The sequence below is a fragment of the Puma concolor genome, chromosome C2, assembly GCF_028749965.1.
Source record: "Puma concolor isolate L17-30 chromosome C2, mPumCon1.1.hap2, whole genome shotgun sequence".
Taxonomy (NCBI): domain Eukaryota; kingdom Metazoa; phylum Chordata; class Mammalia; order Carnivora; family Felidae; genus Puma; species Puma concolor.
The window spans coordinates 77,459,944-77,483,191 of NC_141675.1; the positions used below are offsets into that span (position 1 = coordinate 77,459,944).

The following is a 23,248-nucleotide window of genomic DNA, read 5'->3' on the forward strand; positions in this document are numbered from 1 at the left end:
CTCTGAGTCGGGTTTTTCTCAACCAAAGAATAGACTAGGTTTTGTATATACGATCGATTAGAGAAAATGTATCTGTCAAGCTGTGGCTTTGACAAAGCCACCTAATACTATTCTTAGCTTATTTACCCTCTTTATGCAACACTAACTTATTGATCTTCATTCAAGTTTCTGGAATAATCAGTAGCTTAATTAACATGTTACCATTGATCTCAGTCTACTTATAAATTATTCTTCATAATAATAATTATGCAGTAATATACTGCATTTTGTCTTTAAAAATTTTCAGGCATATTTTTCAAGTTTGCACTAGGTGGCAGCAACAGAAAGCATTACTTCATTTGCTTCAAAATGTAACCAGGCATTTATAGGGGACAGTATAAGGAAACTAGCCCTAAATGTGAAGAGCTTTGTGATGAAAGCTACTCAGAAATGGACATTCAGCATGAAATTTGTGAGTATTTCATAGTCCAGCTAAGAAGTAAACTCCAACAAATACTCTTCCTCGGAAAATGCATTTTGTTTTTCAAATATTTACTAATTAGAGTATGTTTTACTTTTTTTTCTAGAATCTTATTCTCCCCTCACACACATCGTTTTAGATTTATAGTGAAAGCAACTTCAAGACACCAGCCTCTTTTGCAGAGGAGTGGCCTTTTGTCTTTTTTAAAAAAAATTTTCTTTTTTAATGTTTCTTTATTTTTGAGACACACACACACACACACACACACACACACACACACACACACACAGAGTGTGAGTGGGGGAGGGGCAGAGAGAGGAAGACACAGAATCCAGACTCTGGCTCCAGACTCTGAGTTGTCAGGGCTCGAACTCACGAACCACGAGATCATGACCTGAGCTGAAGTCCAATGCTTAATTGACTGAGCCACCCAGGTGCCCCAAGGAGTGGCCTTTTGAACGATGACTATTTAGTACAGAATTTTGATTAATACACTAAAAATACATGCTAAGATAATGTGGCCTTTTGAGGCCACTGCTTCTTTATGGGTGGTCTTCAGCGGGGCTTCATTTTGCTAACTTTAAAATTCAGGGCCAAGAGTATTTGTAATAATTTTCTATAGATCTTAATACTCCCCCTGAAGTTGAATAAGCATTGTCTGTGATCCTTTCATGACAGGGATGACCAACACTACAACAGGGGATTTGGAAATACAACTGTGTTTGTTTCCAAACTACAGTGACAGGTAGATATTATGTTCCATAGCCAGGAGGGAGACTATAAAGTAGGCCCTGCGGTTGTGGGTTTTGCTACTATGGCCTATTGAAAGCTAATGATAATTTTGATGGCAGAGAGACCAGATTGTTCTGAACTGGGACCAACCCTCTCCTTGCATTCTTGCCTTTCGTATCTCCCTAAAACTGCTCACTTCAGCGCTCTGTGGAGGACTGTGCACTTACAATGGCGTATGCATAACTCTTCCTCCTCAGCAACAGCATAGCTTACCAAAGAGGTTTCTGGTAAAGGATGGCTGTTGTTAACTAGCCAACACAGAAGAGATGCCTAGGCTGTGGCTTTTGGGGGTGCGTTTTTTTTTTTTAACGTTTATTTATTTTTGAGACAGAGAGAGACAGAGCATGAACGGGGGAGGGTCAGAGAGAGAGAGGGAGACACAGAATCTGAAACAGGCTCCAGGCTCTGAGCTGTCAGCACAGAGCCCGACGCGGGGCTCGAACTCACGGACCGCGAGATCGTGACCTGAGCCAAAGTCGGCCGCTCAACCGACTGAGCCACCCAGGTGCCCCTGGGGGTGGTTTTTAAAAACTTAAAGCATTACAACTTTCTGGGCTAAGAGTAAAAGGAATTTTGTAAGAATGGAAAATGTATTTTCAGGCCCTGGCATGTTTAATTAGGTTTTAATAGAGCAATTAAGAATTGATTCAAGTATTTTCCGATCATATTTTCTAAATTTCAGAGGATTTGTTATCAGGAGATAAACTGCTTATATAATTCTTGTATGACCATTTCCACTTATAGGTTGCTGGATCACTAATTGTTTGGGTCTATGTTTTCATTTCTTCATCCTTGTTTTAGTAGTACCATATAGCTATTCTAGAATTTTCTCTTGTGTTAGATTTCAGATGCCTTTGAGACAAAAAAATGTGACTTTAAAAAATTCTTGTTGGCTTTCCTTTAGAACTGGGGATAGCATTCCATGTCCCAGGGGTACTGAGTGAATCTTAACTGTGTCAGGAAAAGAAAGAGGTACCATTAGTGGTCACTGTTATTTTATAGACAGGATAGTGTACTACAAAAACACTCAGGAGACCTGGGATCAATTCCTGGCTCTGTCACAAATTCAAACACGATGGACAAATCTCAACCTCAATTTCTTCGTATGTAAAAAAAGACAGAGTAGATTTGACCTTTAAGGTTTCTTTCAGGTAGGTCCTTGATCCTCTGAGTCAGCATTTCTTCTCAAGATGTTTGGAACAATTATTTCTTCTCTGTTTCCTTGAGGAAATAACCATATAACACCTTGTAACAAGAGACATTAGTTGGGCTATAAGGCTAAACAGCAGTAAGGGTCTCAACAAAATTTGGTGGCTCAAAAAAGAAAGGCTGTTATTTCAGCCTTCATTAGCAATCCTAAAGTAGGCAGGTGTTGTGGTACAGATAGACAACTCTGATTCACTAGAGCATCAAAGCCCAAAGTTCATTGTTTTGTTCCTCTGCTATTGCCCGTGGGTGGTTTCATCATGTGCATGGTAGAAGCTGACTCAGCACGGGAAGGAAGACACTCCAGGACCAGCAGCTTAGCCTCATGGATAAGAAGACCTGGAAGTTGCAGACCTCACTTCTACTGACTTCCCATGGGCTAGAACTTAGTCATGTGGTCACATCCATAGTCAGTAGAATAAAGTCTTCAGGAGCATAGCATGTACTCACCTAAAACTTTAAGAGTGGGGGTGGGGTAAGCGTTGTGTACCTAAAAGGAAAGAGAAGAGATTGAATACTGGGGGACAGATTCTATTTTCCGTTATTTTAAGTTTATTTATTTATTTATTTTGAGAGAGAGAGAGAGAGCAGGGGAGGGGCAGAAAGAGGAGAAGGAGAAAATCCTAAGCAGGATCTGCACTGCCAGTGCCCCATGTGGGGCTGGAACTCACGAACCGTGATATCGTGACCTAAGCCGAAATCAAGAGTAAGATGCTTAACCAACTGAGCCACCCAGGTGCCTCATCTGCTTTGTTATTTTAAGCCACAATAACAGTTTTTTAATTTTGCTGCTTATTGTGCTTCTATCTTATTTAGTGAAATAGGCTGAGATCAGGATCTGTGATTTATCCCTACATATACACCCCACAGTGCGTGTCAAGCTATCTCAAACATAGATGGCATTCAATAAAAATGTGTGTATTTAATTTATGCATTGATTTTTTCAGGACATCTAAGTAAGCACTATATTCATACCTCCCCCCACCAACACCCTGCTCTATTTGTTGCTTGTTTAGTGAATGTTATATGTCAAACCCTAATTCTCAATCTCAAGCAGACTAGATAAGAACCTATGAAGTAGTAACATTTTAAAAATATATATTATATAAAGACAGGTAGATTGATTGGGAGCAGGTTGCTGCTAGCAGCAGCTGCTGTCTTTTACTCCTCGCAGTAAAGATAGTATTACCTTATTTGGGGGGTAGCATGTAATCATTGGTAATAGAAAACCAAGAGTTTTCCCAGTGTGGCTTCCTCATTTGGCTTTAAGACATCAAATATAATTATATTTATGAGTAAACTTGAAAACAGATACTTCCCTGACATATCCTTGGGTTTTATCTTCTCTGCTCCCTTCAGTAGTGTTAATAATAAGGTACTGGCTGTAGTACCAAGTGTGAATCTATATAGTGTGAGCCTACTCACGGATAGGTGTGTAAGGCTCATTTTAAAAACAGTTCATGGTTTACTGACTCAGTGTTAATGTATTATCCACTCTGACTTCCAGTTCCTTATCTACTGCACTTGTACACGCTGATCCTGTATTGGCATGAAAAGCACTAGCGTGTGCCTTACCAGCTTTACCTTTGATATAAGCTACCTTGGAACAGCTGTCCTTGTTCTCTTGTATCCTGTTTCCCCAAATCCTTCCTCTTTGAGGTCCAGTTCCAGTTTTCTTCCTTTTTATAACTGACTGTAACCACCCAGTCCCAAATAATCATTGTATCAGAGAGAGAAGACCTACTTCAAGCCCTGGGCAAACTGCAGCATAAGGACAATGTGTGTTTGCTTAAGGACAAGCCTTTATTCCCTTTACAAACATGCCAATTTGCCAAAGACAAGCAAACGGCAAGTACTAGCTATGGTCTGGACCGGGAGGAGGGCTCCCAGCCTTTATTCAGCCTCACCCCACATTTCCAAAGCTCTTGCTAAGCCTTACCATCAGGCATCTTTGGTGTTTCTTTGCTTTTGGGACATTTTTCTCCAAAGGACGGGGCCTGTTTTTCTGCTAGGGGCCTTTATCTTACCTCTGTATGTCACCAGAGGGCAGCAGAGAGCACCACTCTATAGCCTAACCTGTAGGTCTCAAAGTAGGGCAGTCAGTCCCAATTCCCTCGTGCCTACGGAGACACACATGGGGGACTTCTTTAACTATGACAAAGCCTGGTGCTATTACAGGTCTGGAGGGGCGCTAAACATTTTGCATTATGTCGGAAAGTTCCATGCAAGCAAGAATATTCTCACCCCCAAATGTCAGTTAACTTCCTTCTAGTGCTATTCTCCATCCTCAAGTAAAACATCCCTTTCTGCCCCACTGATTTAGCACCTTCACCATTTTGTGTAGTTGGTCATCTCACCAAAGCTCCTTGATATCAAGAGATGGCTTTTTTTATCTTTGCTTTGCCACTTTTTTAGTTCACTTTTAATTTTTAGTCATTGAATGATTGTAGACAGGTCTTTAATGGGGGAGGGACAAGGGGTAATGGATAGAATTTAAAAGTAGAGGCAATAGGTTACAGAGTTTAGATAGAGCTAAATTAGATTAATTTTTTTTTTTTCCAAACGTTTTTTATTTATTTTTGGGACAGAGAGAGACAGAGCATGAACGGGGGAGGGGCAGAGAGAGAGGGAGACACAGAATCGGAAACAGGCTCCAGGCTCTGAGCCATCAGCCCAGAGCCCGACGCGGGGCTCGAACTCACGGACCGCGAGATCGTGACCTGGCTGAAGTCAGACGCTTAACCGACTGCGCCACCCAGGCACCCCAGAGCTAAATTAGATTAGATGAGCCAGTCTCCCTGAACCTTAGTTTTCTCACATATAAAATAGGACTAATATCTTCCCTATTTTAAAGTACTTTGTAAAGCATAAAGCTAAGTGCAGGATTGTTTACAAAGAATGTCTAACGACCAGATTTGTTCCCAATCATTATTTCTGGAATTTAGATATCCCATACTGTAAAAGAACACACTTATGTAAGGAAGATATTTTAGTACAAAAGGCAATGCCAGCCTTGTGCCATGTGTTCACTCTTGGAGCCCTAGCTTCTGGTGGCTTCAGCTCCCTCTGAACCACTTGGACTGAATGTGGTGGAGAGACTGTGCTCTCAAATGCAGAAGATGCAGGAGCAAACTAAAAACAAAATGGCAGATGTTCACTATTCCTATGTTTGGCTCTTCAGTTCTATTGCTTGCACTATGAAGCTAAAATGGAAATGCCAACTTGTATCTAGCTAACGAAGGGGGGAAATTAAAACAGGTTCAGAAGAACAGAAGTTAGATGGTTTACATGGCCTCTCAGAAGCAGTATGAATTCTATGTGGATGAGTAAAGTAATGCAGAAATTTTCCTTTTCCTTTTGCAATATGGAAATGCCTTTATAAACTCAAGATAGTATTTTTAGTCTCACAAAGGTTAGGTTTGTGGTACCTTGCCAGAATTTGTATATTATGGAATGGTGTATTTCAGGGATGCTAAATATTTTATTAATTGAGAAATCCATTTGCTTTTGATTTATTTCGGTGCACTCTCATTATTGATCAGAGAAGAATTCTTACATCCTTTGTAGTCATCCTTTTGACAGGGATAATACATTAAAACTTCATTAAGCTGTTAAGATTTATTATAAAGCTTTATTTTATAGCATATAAAATCTCTAAGCAATTGCTCTTCTCCAGCTAACTAGATATTTTATTATACTTTGATAAAAAATATTAAAGACTTCAAATCCATTTAACTCAGAATATTTTTCAAAGTTTGCCATAATTATGTGTATCTTTAGGGTTTTCTTTTATCATAAAGATGACTGTAGAATTTATAGACATGAGACTTCCATATTTTTTTAAAGTTAATAGATGTGTGTTTAGTATACATTTTTATTTATAGTCTGTCTCAAAAAGGATTTGAAGTTCCTATCATGAAGTATATATACAATACGGTTAATAAAAGGGAAATTAAACCCAAAACAGGAAAGAGAATGCAAATATGCTAACCACAAAAGCTAAAATAAATTAGATATAGATATACAGATTGAATGATAGACAGATTTGAGTATAAAGTTAACTTTGAGCTCCCCACCAGAAGGACAGAAAAATGGAAATTCAGTAGATTACATTGTTATTATTGAAAATGTGGATGCCTAATAATTCTTCAGGAACAGAAAGCTTTTCCCTGGTATTAAGTTCTAAAACAAGTGTGTGAATTCCTTGCATAGGAGACATCGTGCAAGATAATCAATATTGCTGTTCCTTATAATAATTCTTGTTAAAAGCAAGGCCATAACATGAAAGTGATAGAACTCGGTGACAGTGATTCTGCTAAGAGGCACTAGGCTAATGATATTTAGGTAACATGTAGCTTTCTGATGATCTATCTCACTTGATACAAGGATAAATTTTAGTGCTACTTAAAAGAATTCCTTAGATGTTTCTTAAAAATCACTTTCTCAGTTAGGCATCTAATGGGAACTAGACGGCAACAATAACAACAAAATTGAATTAACAGTTCGCTGAAGTCTTTGAATATTGAAATTTGAATCTTGCATATTGACATTGCTGTCCATGCTATCAAACCATATGCTTTGAAAATAGGCAAAGTTAGAATTAACATTCTTATATGAAAGCAAAGAATTTTGACCAGTATTGTCACCTAGTAGACAGATTATTTCCCATATTAGTTCAAACTGTTGTATATAAACCGCAGTTTTATTTAGAAAAATTTAGCATTATTTTGTGTTTGTTTTGTGATAAAGAGAGTTGCTGGTCACCTGGCTTAACTTCCAGAGGGTTTTACCCCTCTCAGCTTCAGAACCTCAGCAACTATCCTGCAATCTTCCAAAGGAAAATGATTTGGAAGAGCTTTTCCTTGGAAGATGTGTCACCGGTACATATTTTTAAGAATTTCCTACAAAGAGCTGTTCAAGCTTATTCTAAGCAAAATAAACGTGTGTTTTTCTCTGTGGCGTTTATCCCTGGATCTGCAGAGTTGTTGAAATTTCCCTTGTGAGAATAGAAAGGCCCATGGTATTTGAATAACAACAGTAAAATAAGAATAAGCATTAGTATTCTATACTAATAAGCTATTAATACTAATAAACTATTAGTATTGCTTGCTGAATATCTTCTATATTACATGTTCTATGCTAATCTTCTCATATATTATTTTATTTAGCTTTCACATGATAGACATGACCTATTATTACCTCCATTTTAATGAGAAAATTGAACCTCCCGTTTACCTGAACTTACATAATTAACAAGTGACAGAGTCAGGATTTGAACCCAGATCTCTTTACTAGCTGTTAACCACTACACACTGGTGCCTGTGGAAGAAATATGAATCTTCATGCATTAGCCTTGAGGTCATTATCCTCTTTCTTTTTCATGGTGTTTCTGACAAAAATTGTCACTGGGTTACACTTTGAACATCTCTTAGATTGTGGCTTAAATGAGTCATTTTCCTTTATAAAAGACCATTTTTCTCAAAAAAAAAAAAAAAACATCCTTAGAAGAGCTTATATTTTTATAGCAGAATAATTGTACCTTAACTTCTATTCTTAGGTCATTTTCTAATAATGAGATTTGAATATCTTATTGGGAAACAAGACCAGAGTTATCCTCCAGTCATTATTGAGATTTGAAAAGAGCATGAGGGAGGGGCAGAGAGAGAGAGAGAGAGAGAGTGGGGAAGAGAGAATCCCAAGCATGCTCCACACTGTCAGCGTGGAGCCCAATGCAGGGCTCAAACTTACACACCATGAGATCATGACCTGATCTGAAATCAAGAGTCAGACAACTAAACAACTGAGCCACCCAGGCACCCTGAGGTTCATTTGGCTCTTAAAAGTGCTTACTTACCTTGATGATGGCTTTGTAGTCCTCTACACTTGGCATGCCCACACACTGAAATAAAAAGTCACTTTTGATGATGGGACTTGGCTTGATATCTCTAGAGTTGCAGTGTCCCATACAGTAGGTACCAGCCAGTCACATGTGACTATTTAATTAAAGTTTAAATTAACTGAAATATAATTTAAAATTCAACTCCTCAGTCACATTAGTCACATCTTAAATGCCGAACAGCCACATGTGGCTACTGTATTCGTGCAAATTATAGAACGTTTCCATCATCACAGGAAGTTCTTAGGCAGTGCTGCTCTAGAATGGACATTTTCATGGCTCCCTCTCCCTGCCTTCCTTCTGTTCCAAAAACAACAATAACTTCCTCCAAGAATGGCCTCTATAGTTTCTGTGATTTGGGGAGATAACTTATCTTCCAGATGATTTCCCATGATACTCGACATGGAGAAATTGTTGGCTCAGTTGATATTTCTGTGGTACAGGGAAGCGCTAACCTAGATCAAATTCATCTACTAAAATGCCAAGTTCATAGAGACAGCTAGTTTTTATTTTCCAGATCACATACTGAGCCAACTTCTTAGGTGGCTGTGTTTAGAACAATTTATAGACTGTTTTCTTCTAAATTGCATCAGAGACTACCCTGATCCCTGGTAGACTTGTTGAGTAATGATGTTGTTGTCAAACCTTACAGCAAATGTGTTAGCTTCTAGAGCAGAATTGGCCATCTTGTTGACATGTTCCACAAAGAGATTGCCTCCTTCTATTAGTCTGGGTTATTTTGGAAGAAAAACAATTTTTTATAAATCTGATTCTTTTAGTGTATCCTGGTTGGTTTTGATTGCTGTTAAAAGAGCCAGAGATGTATATTCTTCATCTCCTTTCCACTCATGCATTCTAAAATAATCCTAGTACCCATACATATTGATATAAGCCAATGTGTTGCACTCAGGCCTACTAGGAATGTACCAGTACTGCATTTGTCTTGAGCACACCTGTAAACAGGGGTAAACTTCTTTGGTCTATGTTTTCCATAGTCCTATTCCACAATAACCTCCTTTAGAGAAATTTGTTAAGTATGTTGTCTGCCAGTGATAGTCAATTGCTGGAGTATACAGAACAGTGCCCTGAACATCTTTGCTGTGTATAAAATAGTCCTGGAAAGTTTTGTTTCATTTTGTTTTTCCAAATGAGCTAAGCAGTGTGTAATACTAGTGTCAGGCTTGAAGCCTCCATAGGCACACAGAAACAGGCAACTACTCTCCTTCTCTCAGCTGTACAAATGGTCTGATTAAGAGATAGAGTAAGATCTCTGTTCAGAATGTTCTTGGCCACTGGACACCTCATAACCAAGGCTTCGTATTAACCACTATTGTTCAAGTTTCAAGGGCTTCCCAAGTTAAAAAAAAACTTGTGATCAGTGTTAGTAAAGTATTGGTAATCGTGAAGTGAAATGATGGGGTCTAGGGAATTATGTTAATTTCCACTTTTGTGTAACTTCTAACAATTTTAAAATAAAGAGTAAAGAAATGTTATGACTTCTTTATTTTGCTGTTGTGTTTTATGAGTTCCTTATATTTTGGAAATTAATCTTTTATCAGATACATGTTGTGCAAATGTTTCTCCTAGTCTGTAGGTTGCCTTTTTCATTCTGTTGATTAAAGCTTTTTAGTTCGATGTAGTCCCACTTGTCTATTTTTGCTTTTGTTGCCTGTTCTTTTGATGTTATTTCAAGAAATTATTGCCAAAACCAGTGTCAAGAATGGGCAAAGGACTTGAATAGACATTTCTTCAAAGAAGACACACATACAGATGACCAATAGGTATATGAAAAGGTGCACAGTATCATTAATTATCAGAGAAATGCAAAGCAAAATTACAGTGAGATATCACCTCACATCTCATAGGATAGCTATTATTTAGAAAAAGATAGCACGTGTTGGCAAGGTTTGGAGAAATTAAAACCCTTGTACGCTGTTGGTGGGTATGTAAAATGGTGTAGTGGCTATGGAAAACAGTATGGAGATTCCTCATAAAATTAAAAATAGAACTATCATATGATTCAGCAATCTCACGTCTGGATATATGTCCAAAATAACTGAAGTCAAGATCTCCAAGAGATATCTGCAGTCCCATGTTCATTGTAGCACTATTCACAATAGGTAACATATGATAACAATCCAAGTGTCCATAGGCAGATGAATGGATAAAGAAAATGTGGTGTATACATACAGGGGAATATTAAAAAAAAAAAAAACTTAAAAAAAAGAAATTCTGCCACTTGAAACAACATGGATGAGCCTGAAGGACATTATGCCATGTAAAATAAGCCAGTCACAAAAAGACAAATACTGTATGATTCCACTTAAATGAGATATCTAAAATAGTCAAACTCCTAGAAGCAGAGAATACGATAGTGGTTGTCAGGGATGGGGGGCGGGGGTGGGTGGAGAGGGAAATACGAATTGTTATTCGATGGATATAATGTTTCAGTTATGCTAGATGAGTAAGTTCTTAGAGATCTGCTCTATAACATAGTGCCTATAGTTAACAATGCAGTATTATATTGTACACTTCAAAATTTGCTAAGAGGGTAGGTCTCATGTTAAGTATTCTTACCATAAAGACAAACCAAAAAACCTCCAAAGGAACACAAGGAAACCCTGTGATATGTCTACTCTTTGACTGTGGTAATGATATCATGGGTGTTTGCATAATTCTAAGCTCACCAAATTGTACACATTGAGTATGTGCAGTTCTTTGTATATCATTATACCTCAGTAAAGCTGGTAAGATTTTTTTAATTAAACAATTTTTTAAATGTCATGGGCTCCTAGGAGAATTTAATATAGCTGATTTTGCTGTTAATAATAAGGTATCTTATTAAAACCAAAATTTGCTCTGAGAATCATGAAGAGCTCTTTTGGAGCTGTATCTTAATGAGGAAATATTTACCTACCTTATTTAAATGTAGCAGGCAATCACTCTTCCACACCCACTTTTGATACATTACAAAGATGATATTGTTCTAAAAATTAATTAGTTACATAATATTGCCTTATATATTTCTGTATCTTAATCCTTAGGTTATTCCCATTATCATTTCCTTACTATTTTGCTTTTACAAGCCTTGATGTGCAGGGTATACATTTCTTACTGGTCACTAGTTTTAGAAACTGTTTCCCTGACTCTAATTTGTTTTTATCCCATCAGATCAGGCACATTGCCCAACAGCAAGAAAGGAATTAAAGAAAATAGCTCTAATAAATAAAAGATTGTGATTTCTTCTATATGGATTTTTAGTAGCACTGATTCCACTGAAATTCTATTTTGATTCCTTCATTTAATAGCAATAATAATGTTTTCATGACTATCACAGCTACATACACACACACACACACACGCACGCACACACACGCACACCAGCTCCCTCTTCCCCCCCCCCCCCACCCCCCCCACCCGCACCCTGAGCTGCCAGTCTGTCTTATGGCAGTGGCAGACGCCTGATTGGCGGGCTCTGTTTATTCTGTGACCAGATTCCTTCTAAAAGAAGGCAGGCCATGAGTGCCTGAAGCCTATTGGTTGGGTCTGCTCTGGACCCTCCCTTTCTTTTTCATGGCACACACCACAGCGAAGTCTGTGCGGAATCCTAAACCAGCCCGATTTACATCCATTCATGAATCCGTGACGTCAGCAAGCCTTTGGGCTTCTTTGCGGTGGGCTGGAGGATTGTGTGGGTGGAATCCCCCTCCCCCTTATTTTTCTAATTCTGCAAGGCTTTTTAAATTAACCTTCCATCTTTCTAAAGCAAGAAAATGGACCGGCATGTGTAGGAATTCTTCATTGTTGTGAGTATCTTACTCTTTTTTCTGTTTCATCAGCATTTATTTCCCAAGGACAGCTGGAGAAGGTATTTGAGATTTGAGTTGATTAGAAAGCTGATATTACTGAGGGAGACAGGGTGAGAAAGACAGACAGAGAGACAGAGGCAAAGAGTAACCTGAAACCCCGTTAGAGCTAGGAGCCACCGAAACTGACAGCTGGTTTTCCGTGGCTTGTCTGCCTGCTAGACGTGGACATTTTTCATTTACGGTTCTGCACGTTACCTCTGAATGCTAGCTTGGCTTCCCTTAAAGGCAGATTTATTTCTCTGAGAAGATGATGTGGGTTATGTCTGAGGAAAAGCCCGGAACTGGTACCAGAAAGGTGCTGGGGCCAGCCGGGCCAGCCAGACGAAGCAGCCTCAGGCTTGCTGAGTACTTGTCTTCCTTTCTGCTGCCTTTTCTGTTGTTTCTCACCCTTCACCTCGCCTTTGTTTCGTAATTGCATACCGGTCTGGGACTTGAGATTGTAATTGGGGGAAGAGGAATACTTGCCCGACCATTTTTCCCCCCAATAAGCTCTTATTATGGGAGCCACCGTGGTGTGTTTATACATATTTGCAGCTCTTTATGTCACGCTGTGCATTTCATATTTTTAAAAACCTGAAAGCTGGCACCAGAGACAAAAGGGGAATTATCCTTAAATTCTGATTTTTAAGAGACCCCTCGATGAAAATTAAGAAGTGGTTTTTTAATATATTCCATCATTATATTGCACAGAAATGCACATCTTTTCTGAAGATGAACTCCGAGCTGAAAATAGTTTATTCGGCTGTGTTTGGCAAACGTGGAAAAGTTCTGCTAGGTTCCAATGTATTAAGTTGGTTTGATACTTTGCTTGGAGTTTTGGCAAAAGGTTAGCATTTGTGATTTAATTTATTCTTCAAGGTTCTGGATTATTCTGGTGAAAGTAGTGATGGTAAAGAAGAGGGATGTGACACGATGACATGCTCGGCCCCGGGTCAGCTCCTCAACCCAGATAACCTAATAGCATTTTCTAACTCCCTCACTTTGAGCAAATTGTATTCTAGTGGGCAGCATGTACCTGGCCATTCTTTTCAGTGAGAGGGAAAGCAAAATGTCTGTTAATTTCTTATCCAGGCTTGTCATGTTTACCTTGTATAATCAATTAGTTCTGAGATTTTCATATTATAATCTTTTCTCATGAAATAGGGCTTCTAAGCTAGGACTGTAATGATATATTTGGAATTACTAGTGAGACTTCCAACTGTTAACTCATTCAAAATCATATAAGGACTTGGAATTTTCTTTTCTCATCTTGACATTGCCCTTGATCAGATGGTTTTTCTGAGTGCATCTGAACTCCCTAGAGCTATAGAAGGGAAAACTTCTGCCTGATTCTAAATCAGATCTTTGTCCTGTGCTCAGACAACTATGGCTTCACATTTTGCCATCTTTTATTTGCTGAGTTGAACAAATGACACACTTCCCCTGTATTTGCAAACATCTAGACTCATTTTATCATTTTCTTCTTTTGCGTACCTTCAGACTTTGTTGGAAGTAGCAATTGCAAAGTTGTTTCAAATTATTGAAGTCTAGACCCCAGCTGGACCAAAAGACTAAATTCTTAGGATTTTTTTTGAAAAAGTGTATTTATATAAATCAAACTCAAGAAATGTTCATCAGATACTGTCTTTCTACACATTTTGTTGAGAGAGCTTTATTTCCATGAGGGAGATGCAGTCTGCCCTTTGCATTTATTAAAGTAAAACTATCCCTTTAAGACACAGAGTAGATATAGAATCTCCCTCTCTCTCCACTCCTAGTGGCTGTATTCTAGATTATATTTATTTTCCTGTATAATGTACTTGTGGGGGAAAAACAATAACTCTTAATTGTTTAATATCAAACAATAAAATCCTGTGTATCAGTGACTGTCAATAGATGGCTTTCTGTTTCAAAATTGAAGCTACTCCAGAAGTAGGAATTAATTTATTTAGTAAACAAAGTCAGTCAAACCAGAGCCATGTCCTGGGGAACTGTCAAAAGAATGGTTCCTAAGGGCCAGAGGCCACATCTACTGGTATATGAGGGAACTACAGTACTTTGGATGGCAGAACCGGTCAGTTTGGTTTACACTGTCTACCTACCCTCTCTTTATGTGCTACAGCTGAATTAATTACTTGGGGAGCTCAAATGAATCAGGATAGCCAAGATGACCAATGCTGCCAGGTGACAGCCTGACTCTTGCAATTTTGATTAAAATAGAAAAAAACATTCACCAACAAGACTCCTTTATTTAAAAAAAAAAAAAAGTCATTCAAAAGATATCACCCTCCTGTGTTGGTTATTATTTCTTAAGGCTATGGGGGAGAGAAAGATTTAGAAGATGCCGTATTTCCTCCCAAGGAATCTAGAAGGTAAGATACCATTCACATACAGTATTGTGAAGATTGGAATTAACTGGAGAACTTCTGTCTCTGTTTCCTTTTCAGTATTTTTAGTATGTTCATAGGGTTGTTCAACCATCACCACAATCACTTTTAGAATATTTTCATCAATGTAAAATAAAACAAAACTCATACACATTAGCAGTCACTCCTTATCTCCTCTCAACCCCCCAGCTCTAGGCAACCACTAATCCACTTTCTCTATACATAGATTTGCCTATTTTGATCATTTCGTATTAATGAAATCATATACTATACAGGCTTTTGTGACTAGCTTCTTTCACTTAAATAAGGTTTTCAGAGTTCTCCATGTTTTAACATATATCAGTACTTCATTCCTTTCATTGTGGAATAATATTCCACTGTACAGATACACCATATTTTACTTATCCATCCATTAGTTGATGGACATTTGGGCTGTTTCTACTTTTTGGCTGTTATGTATAATGCTGCTATGAAAATCTGCATACAAGTTCTTGTGTGAACATATGTTTTCATTTCTCTCGGGTATATACCTAGGAGTGGAATTGCTAGATCACATGATAACTCTGTTTCACATTTTCAGGAACTGCCAAAATGTTTCCCGAAGCAGCTGTACCATTTTACATTCCCTCCAGCAGTATATGAGGCTTTCGATCTTTCCACAATCTTGTCAACACTTCTTACTATCTATAGTTTTGATAAAAGTGATCTTAGTGGATTTGAAATGCTATCTCCGTGTTTTTGTATACATGTCCCTAATGGTTAATGATGTTGAGCATTTTTTTATGTGCTTATTGGCTCTCTGTATTTCTTCTTTGGAGAAATGTCTATTCAGATCCTTTGCCCATCTAAAAAGTTAAGTTATTTCTCTTTTTATAATTGAGTTTAAGAGTCTTTGATATGTTCTGGGATGCCTGGTGGCTCAGTTGGTTAAGCGTCCAACTCTTGATTTTGACTCAGGTCATAATCTCACGGTTCCTGAGTTTGAGCCCCATGTTGGGCTCTGTGCTGACAGTGTGGAGCCTGCTTGGGATTCTCTCTTTCTGCCTCTCTCTCTGTCCCTTCCCCTCTCTCTCTCTCTCTCTCTCTCTCTCTCTCTCAAAACAAATAAACTTAAAAAAAGGAGTCTTTGATCTGGTCTAGATACAAGTTCCTTATCAGATACACGGTTTGCAGATACTTTTTTCGTTCTGTGAGTTGTCTTTTTCCTTTCTTGGTGATATTATTTGTTCCTTTCTTGGTGATATTATTTGTAGCACCAAAGTTTTAAATTTTGATGAAATTCAATTTCTTCACTTTTGTTGTTGTTATTTGTGCTCTTAGTGTCCTATCCAAGAAGACTTTGTCTACCTCAAGGTTATGAAGATTTATCCCTATGTTTTTTCAAAGAGTTTTAGGGTTTTAGCTCTTACATTTAAATCTATGATCCAGTTTGAATTAATTTTTGTGCATGGTATAAGGAAGTGTTCAACTACTTTCTTTTAAATGAGGATATCCAGTTCCAACAATATTTGTTGAAAAGACTGTTCTTTCCCCCACTGAATTATCTTGGCACCCTACCAGGAACTTTAAAAAATACTGATACCATGCTCCCACCTCCAGAGAGTCATATTTAAGTGGTCTGTGGTGGGGCCCAGACATCTGCATTGATGATTCTAATGTGCAGCCAGGATTGAAAACTACTGGCATGGATAGAGGGTTAGTTGTAGAAAAGAAGAAGGACACTGCTTCTGAATCAGGAGCAGAGAGTGAAGATATAAAATTCTATATGGAAAGGAGGTAAGAGAGGAAAATTAAGAAGGTTCATACCAGAAAGCATGGATTTTCTTGCTAAGTAAGAATTAGTCATTTTCAAATAGGGCATCATCGGACATTAGTGAAATACATTAAAGGAAGAGAAGAAACTAACACTTTTTAAGTAACTTCTACATGCCTAGGAATCTGCTAGGCCTTTCACATACATTATTTCATTTAAAATATCCTCATGATATGAAGTAGGTACTACTATCCCCATTGTATAGATGAGAAAACAGGCTCAGGAAGGTTGCTGACTCAGCCAAAGATACCAAGTGGTGCACAGTATACACAGTTTTCAAATCCAGCTCTAAATCTTCGTCCCATTCTCTTTCTTTTGTATACCATGGATTTTGAACATTGAGGTCTACCTTGACTTGTCATTGGTCCAGTCTTAGCATGACTCTAAGGTCTTCTCTTGCAATGCTCTGGACTGGACAATACAGTAAGATAAGTTGGGTGGTGGAGGTAATATAGGGCTAAGTGTTGGTATGGCAGGTGCAGTGAAAGATAAGAAGGTGTGCGTAAATGAAGATTATCATGTGACAGTTAATCATGGAGCCCAGGCTAGCTATACTGTGCCTCCATATAACTGGCAGGAAAAATCCTACAAGGACAGAGGGGCAATATACTAGGGATGAGAGAATGATTGAAGGGAATGGTCAGGAGGCTATAATGGAAAAGAGGATGTATCAAATAGAACTGGCAGGTGTCAAAATGTTGGCATGCTTTTAACCAACAGATACTTCTTGAGCATTTCATATGTGTTCTAGGTGCTGACTACACACAGCAGTGAAAAAAAAAACAGACAAAAATTCTCGCCCTCTTGGGGAAGACAAGCAATGAAGAAAATTACGTTTAGGCAGTGATAAATGTTAAAGAGAAAAGTAAAAGTGGGAGAGGAATAGAGAGTGCTGGGAGTGGAGTAAAGTAAAAAAGAGCCTTTTTTTTTCAGGGCAACTGGCTAGTTCAGTCAGTAGAGCATGTGGCTCTTGATCTCAGAGTCATGAGTTCAATCCCCACATTGGGTGTGGAGCCTACTTAAAAAAATAATTTAATTAAAATGTAAAAAAAAATTTTTTAAAGGGACTTTCTCATTGTATGCTGTATTTGCATATATAGATTCAGAGAGATTAAGGAACCATCAAACCATGGGGTCATTGGTTGACCAAGTCAGGCACAATGGGTATATAAAGAGTGCTGCTTCTAAGTATTAAAACTCAAAGTGAATATTTAGGATTCATTCACTTTACAGCCTGTGCCTGACACAGAGTAGACACTTTTTTGTCTACATTTGTTTATTGTATGAGTACCATTTTTGGGGGTGGGGTGGGGTGGATTAGTGATTTTTCTGCTGGGTAGAGTCCAGAGCAGGGGTGGTACTTGAGAAACTTTTTCAGATTTTGCTTGCTGCCCTATTAGGATAGATGTATGTAGATGGGTGTGTGTGTGTGTGTGTGTGTGTGTGTGTGTTGGGGGGGGTGTCCTTTCATAATGTCACCACTGAGAATCACTTCATGGTGAGTGATTGTCAACGAGGAGGATGTGTTCTAGTATTCAGATGAATCAAGCAAGGAACTGCCAGTGTAGGCTTAAATTTCTTTTGCTTATTATACTTTAGCAGAAGATTTACATGCACCACCTTGCACACAGGGTGAATCAAACCCTTGTAAAGTTTTTAATAATGAGGGGTTTTTTAATGCAACCATTTACCTGGCTTATTATCTAAAAGATTACTTATATTAAAATGGGTAAAATCAATGTGCTTTCTGTGTGCCTGCTATAAGGCACAATGATGCGGTGGAAAAACAACCAGACTGTGGCAGTAAGGACCTAGGGAGCAGTATCAGGTCATGCTTGGCAAGACAATTCTTTGAGCTTTTTAAAATTTGTCTTCAACTTTCATTTGAAAATATGAGATGGAATTTTTTTAGTGATCTCAAATGTCTTTTCTAATTCTAACATTGTAAGGTTCTTGGAATCTCATTATTACCAACATCAAATAGACAAGTGACAACTTCTAAGACCATCTGGTTGAAATCTACCTTTATTCCAGTTCGTTCATAGTACTTTTCTAGAGGTGTTAACCCCCATGGGATACTGCTGTAGCTGATGAGGAGGGGAAAATGTCAGAAATGTTTCAGATGGAGCTATCTGGGTGAGACATAGAAAGGTTAAATCACTTAGATCTGCCTATGGACTTCTCATAAGTAGGAAATAAAGGCCTGATGAGATCTGACCTTGCCACCTTTAACCATGCCCTTATAAATGTTATTTGTCTCGGCCATTGTTCTTTGCAGTGAAGAGAGAGCTTCCACTAAACTCGTGATTTGGTGGTCTGGGCTAATAAGGAATATGGCAACAGATAATCTAATAAACCGAGTTTGGTTGTGTGTTACAGCCTTTTCCCTGATCTGACTTTTGTAAGTGTTCTTAAGAAGCAAAATTGATGATATTTGTTCTTTCTGTCCATCTCTCACTATCTCCTATCATTCTTTAAATCAGGCTGAAGCATGATGAAAGACGACACTAATTAAGAAAATGAAGCCACTAAATCCATAAGTGGTACAACCAGTCTTTGAAAAAATAAGATTTTGTGAAAAAATAACATTTTGTTATTTTGTATGAGAGTTGCTAGCTTTTGAAAATTATTCTTTCTAGAATTGTTCAAATAACAAGTTGGTTGTGGATTGGTGTTTTGAGTGTGGATTTTTTTAAGGAAACAGATAAAACGTAAAAATTACAAAACAGAAAGCATCCTTTCCATTTCTGTATTTATTTCATGTATTTCTGTGTTTATTTCATCAATCTAGAATAGTATCATCTATAATCTAGAATAATATAAGAAAATATTCTTTTTCATTTGTATAGTAGTCAAGCCGAGATGTCCAATGTCTAGTCCTAACAGCTGTAATAACTTCAGATAGTGGGATCCATTTAGTGACAATACTTATATGTGTTGGAATACTTATGTCTTGCAAAAAGCAATCGTGTATTGCAGGGCAACCCTAAGAGGAAGGTGTAGTAACTGTGCAATTTTAATTGTTTAAAAATTAGGGGAAAACAATGTAGGACTTCCCACTGACAGATGGTAATTGTCTTCAATCTGCTAATTTGTATTGTATTCCTGGGCTGGGGTGATTGTTGAATTGAACAGTACAAGGAGGACATTTCAGTGAAACTCTAGATTCCAAAAAGGCCAGAAAAATGGAAAAATGAGTTGATTGAGGGTGAAGGACTTAAGAAATAGTCAAAGACAAAGGACTGGAGAAAGGTGATAGAAAAAACTGAATGGGGGGTGGGGGAGGGAGGGGGTAGGCAGAGCCCAAGGAGACTGGCTGGGCTAGTGGTTCACCATAGGCAAATGGCAGCTAGGAGGGCAGCTCTCATCTTAAACCAAGGAGTAGATTTGGGAACCAGACTGGGGGAAAAAAAAAAGATTCATTTAGAGTCCTAAAGAGGGCTGTCACAGTTGCTATTACTAAAGAGGGTTCAATTTGCAAAATACGTCCACCGAGGCTACTTATTACCCCCGAGGCACTATGCCTGCATTTGTGGTAGCTGTCCTGCCTGCCTCTAATGGGACACAGTAGGCTATCCGCAGGCGCGGATAACCATGGATAATTGAGACCAGTGAGATCAAGCCCACCAAAATACAAAGCCATGATTGAGTTTTCCGGGGAAGATAATCTTTTGATTAAAGTGAGATTAAGCATTTTACTAATTACTCACCAATTATTTCCTCCCTCGTAACAAATTCAAATACATACGCACACCAAAAAGAAACAGATGTAACATGCCTTTGGATATTTCCAGTCACTACTTTCTAGACCGAAATTATAGATTCGTTTAGAATCTTTGTGTAAGCATAGAAACTCCTGGGAAATACCCACCTGATATTACAGCTGCTAGGGCTCAAGAGCCAATTTGAAAAGAAATTTTACTCCTTTGCCAGGTTCTCCGTCCCCCTCCTCATCTTCCTCCTCCTGTTTCTGGCCATTTTTGAACAGAACCCCTTCCATCTGTTTGTCTAATCAAAAATAGCTGAACATTTGCTTTATACTGCTTATGTTAATGATCAAAGTTAGGCTCTAATCTAACCCTTAAGTGTTCTTGGAGCCCTGGAGACCAGAGCAGATTTCTTTGAGAAAGAGAAAACAATCACATAATCCTTTATATTTTCTATTACGATCTTTTCTCCAATCAGGGCTTCTGCCATAACACTTTGAAACAGTAGACGGTCCCCATCACTGACAGGCTCTCCTTTGATCACAGGTTATTTACATTGATAAGGGTTTCCTTTAACTGAATCTTAACACCTTTGATAGTGGTGTTTGTTAGAGTTAGAACTGCTTTTGCCACAGATGGTCTTATAAATAGCCTTTGTCTTTTTCCTGCTAACTATTTAAAAGCCCATGGAATAGTTTTAAAAACAAAAGAACAGCTAGCCATGCAGATTCTAAAAGCCTTGGGCCATGTCTGGAAAGTGAAAAGGAATGACCAAGAGAACCTCATTATTAATGCAGAGCAAAAAGGTCCCTAGGGTAAGGAAAAGGAAGTCATTCCAAGGGAGTACCTATCCAGGAGACTGACTGTACTTCATTAAAGCTTCGCCAAGCTCAAGAGCAATGTGAAATGGCAATTGTGATTTACCTGAGATGCATATGGCTTGTACTCAGAGATGTCTTTGTGCCGGAGAAGAGTTATGCATGGGGATTTACTTGAAGGCTCAGGATGAGGAAACTGTAGTCTCAGGACTTCCATTTTCTAAGGAAATCTCTTCTGGTTTATTCCTGGGTGGTTGCAGCTAAGGATTTGCCAAAGACCCAGAAAGTAAGCTTGAGGGCCTGGTTTGGGGACCTATCCTTTCATTGCTGTATATTATCACAGGAAACTGAAAAAGTAAAAAGAAAAAGAAAAGATTTTCTTTGACACTTTTTACCAAGCAGATTCTCCAGATTCTATTTTTGTATGTAATCCATAAAATATAGTTAATGAAAAACTATTCAATAAGATTTTTTCAGATACTTTAATGTTAGATTTTTAATAAAGTGTGCCTAAATAACAAGAGGAAAAAAAATAATTTTTTCCCTCTATTTCTGTTTCTCAGTTGACCCATCCATATTGGCCTCCCCCCACCAGCCGTGAGTAGGTCTGACCATCCTGACTAGGTAGCTCACCTCCACAAACATGGCCCTATTCAGTGAGGATTTCTTTTGAAATGCATCAGTTATTTTTCCCTACCTTCCCCCTCAAAAAAAAAAAAAAAAAAAGATGTATTACCAGTTTGAAAACTTCCAGTTTAAATCCTGCAAGATCGGGGTGCTTGGGTGGCTTAGTTGGTTAAGTGTCTGATTCTCGATCTCAGCTCAGGTCTTGATCTCAGGGTCATGAGTTCAAGCCCCATGTTGGGCTACATGCTGGGTATGGAGCCTACCTAAAAATAAAAAATAATGAATAAATAAATCTAGCAAGAGAACTACTCCTGAAGCAGCTTACGCAGCAGTTCTCAAGGTGTGGTCCGAGAAGCAGAACCATCAAGCATCATCTGGGAACTTGTTAAAAATGCACATTTTCAGGCCACTCCCCAGATGTTCTGAATCTGAAATGCTGGGAGTGGAGGGTGCCCAGGGAGCTGTGTCTTAACAGCTGACAGGTGACACTGATGCACACTAAAATGTGAGAATCCTTGGTTAATAGAACTTGTCTGACTTCTCATGTGCATAGGAACTGCCCAGGATTTTGTTAAAAACCAGATTCTAATTCATTTAGTTTCAGGTGATTTTGTCAGCATTTCTAATTAGTGCCCAGGTGATGCTGATGACACTAGTCCTAGGCCCACACTTTGTAAGTAGTGAGGATTTGAAGAATCTAGATATGATCCATTCCAAGAACTGCTGCATTAAGCAGGCTTTGCCAAAATTATAACTATCAGTAGTTTCTAAGGAAATACTCCTAAAAGAGGAGGAAGTTTTAGGCATAAAGATATTAATCACAGAATTATTTTAATAGAAAAATAGCCTGGGCGCCCGGGTGGCTCAGTCGGTTAAGCATCTGACTTAGGCTCAGGTCATTATCTCATGGTTCATGAGTTCAAGTCCCGCTTCGGGTGAGCCCCACTTCTCTCTCTCTCCCTCTCTCTCTCTGCTCCTCATGAGATACTCTCTCTCTCTCTCTCTCTCTCTCTCTCTCTCTCTCTCTCTCTGCCCTTGATCACTTGATCACCATCTCTCTCTGAATAAAAAAGAAATGACCAGAAACCATACCCCTGTATTTCTCCTAGGAACAGTGTGGTTCAGTATCCACTAATTCAGTGTTCGCAGTGATTTTATGGAACAAAGCAAAATGGAGTTAACTTAGTTAATAGCCAATTGATAGAATGTATGCTGCCATTTTTAGATGATGGTGATATAATCTGTGCAATGAGATGAAAATATGTATATGTTTTGGTAAGAGAAAAGAATTAGGAGTAAAAGTTTCAAGAGTTATGTTTAAGATTCTTTGGGGGCACCTGGGTGGCTCAGTCAGTTAAGCATCCAACTCTTGATTTAGGCTCAGGTCATGATCTCACAGTTCATGAGATCAAGCCCTGCGAGTAAAAAATTGATGGAAATACACCACAGTTTTTTGAGTTAGGGTGATAGAATTATCTTTTCTGTATTTCTCAAGTTTTTGTAATACCATTAAGATGCTTTTATAATGTTATACTTTTAAAATGTGTGTCTTACTAGTTCTTTCAGAGGTATAAAGTACTAAGAGAGAGCACCTTTTCACCTCCTTGAGAGACAGAGGCAATATATTCTGGTTAAGGAATTGACCTTCTTAGAAAAGACCTTATTAACATTAGTGTAAGAAAGTATCCTCTCTC

The 23,248-nt window shown here is 38.3% G+C and overlaps 1 protein-coding gene across 11 annotated transcripts in view; it reads left to right on the forward strand.

The window, feature by feature from the left end:
- MAP3K13 (mitogen-activated protein kinase kinase kinase 13) overlaps positions 1-23,248 on the forward strand; it is a 170,682-nt gene that overhangs the window by 60,526 nt on the left and 86,908 nt on the right. Inside the window, exon 1 of one of the 11 annotated variants that reach the window (XM_086674915.1) lies at positions 11,850-12,160. The exons of the other annotated variants lie outside the window; for them this stretch is intronic. The gene's annotated coding sequence lies outside the window, so the exon portion shown is untranslated. Of the gene's footprint in view, positions 1-11,849; positions 12,161-23,248 lie in introns of those variants that run through there. 11 annotated transcript variants of the gene reach the window in all.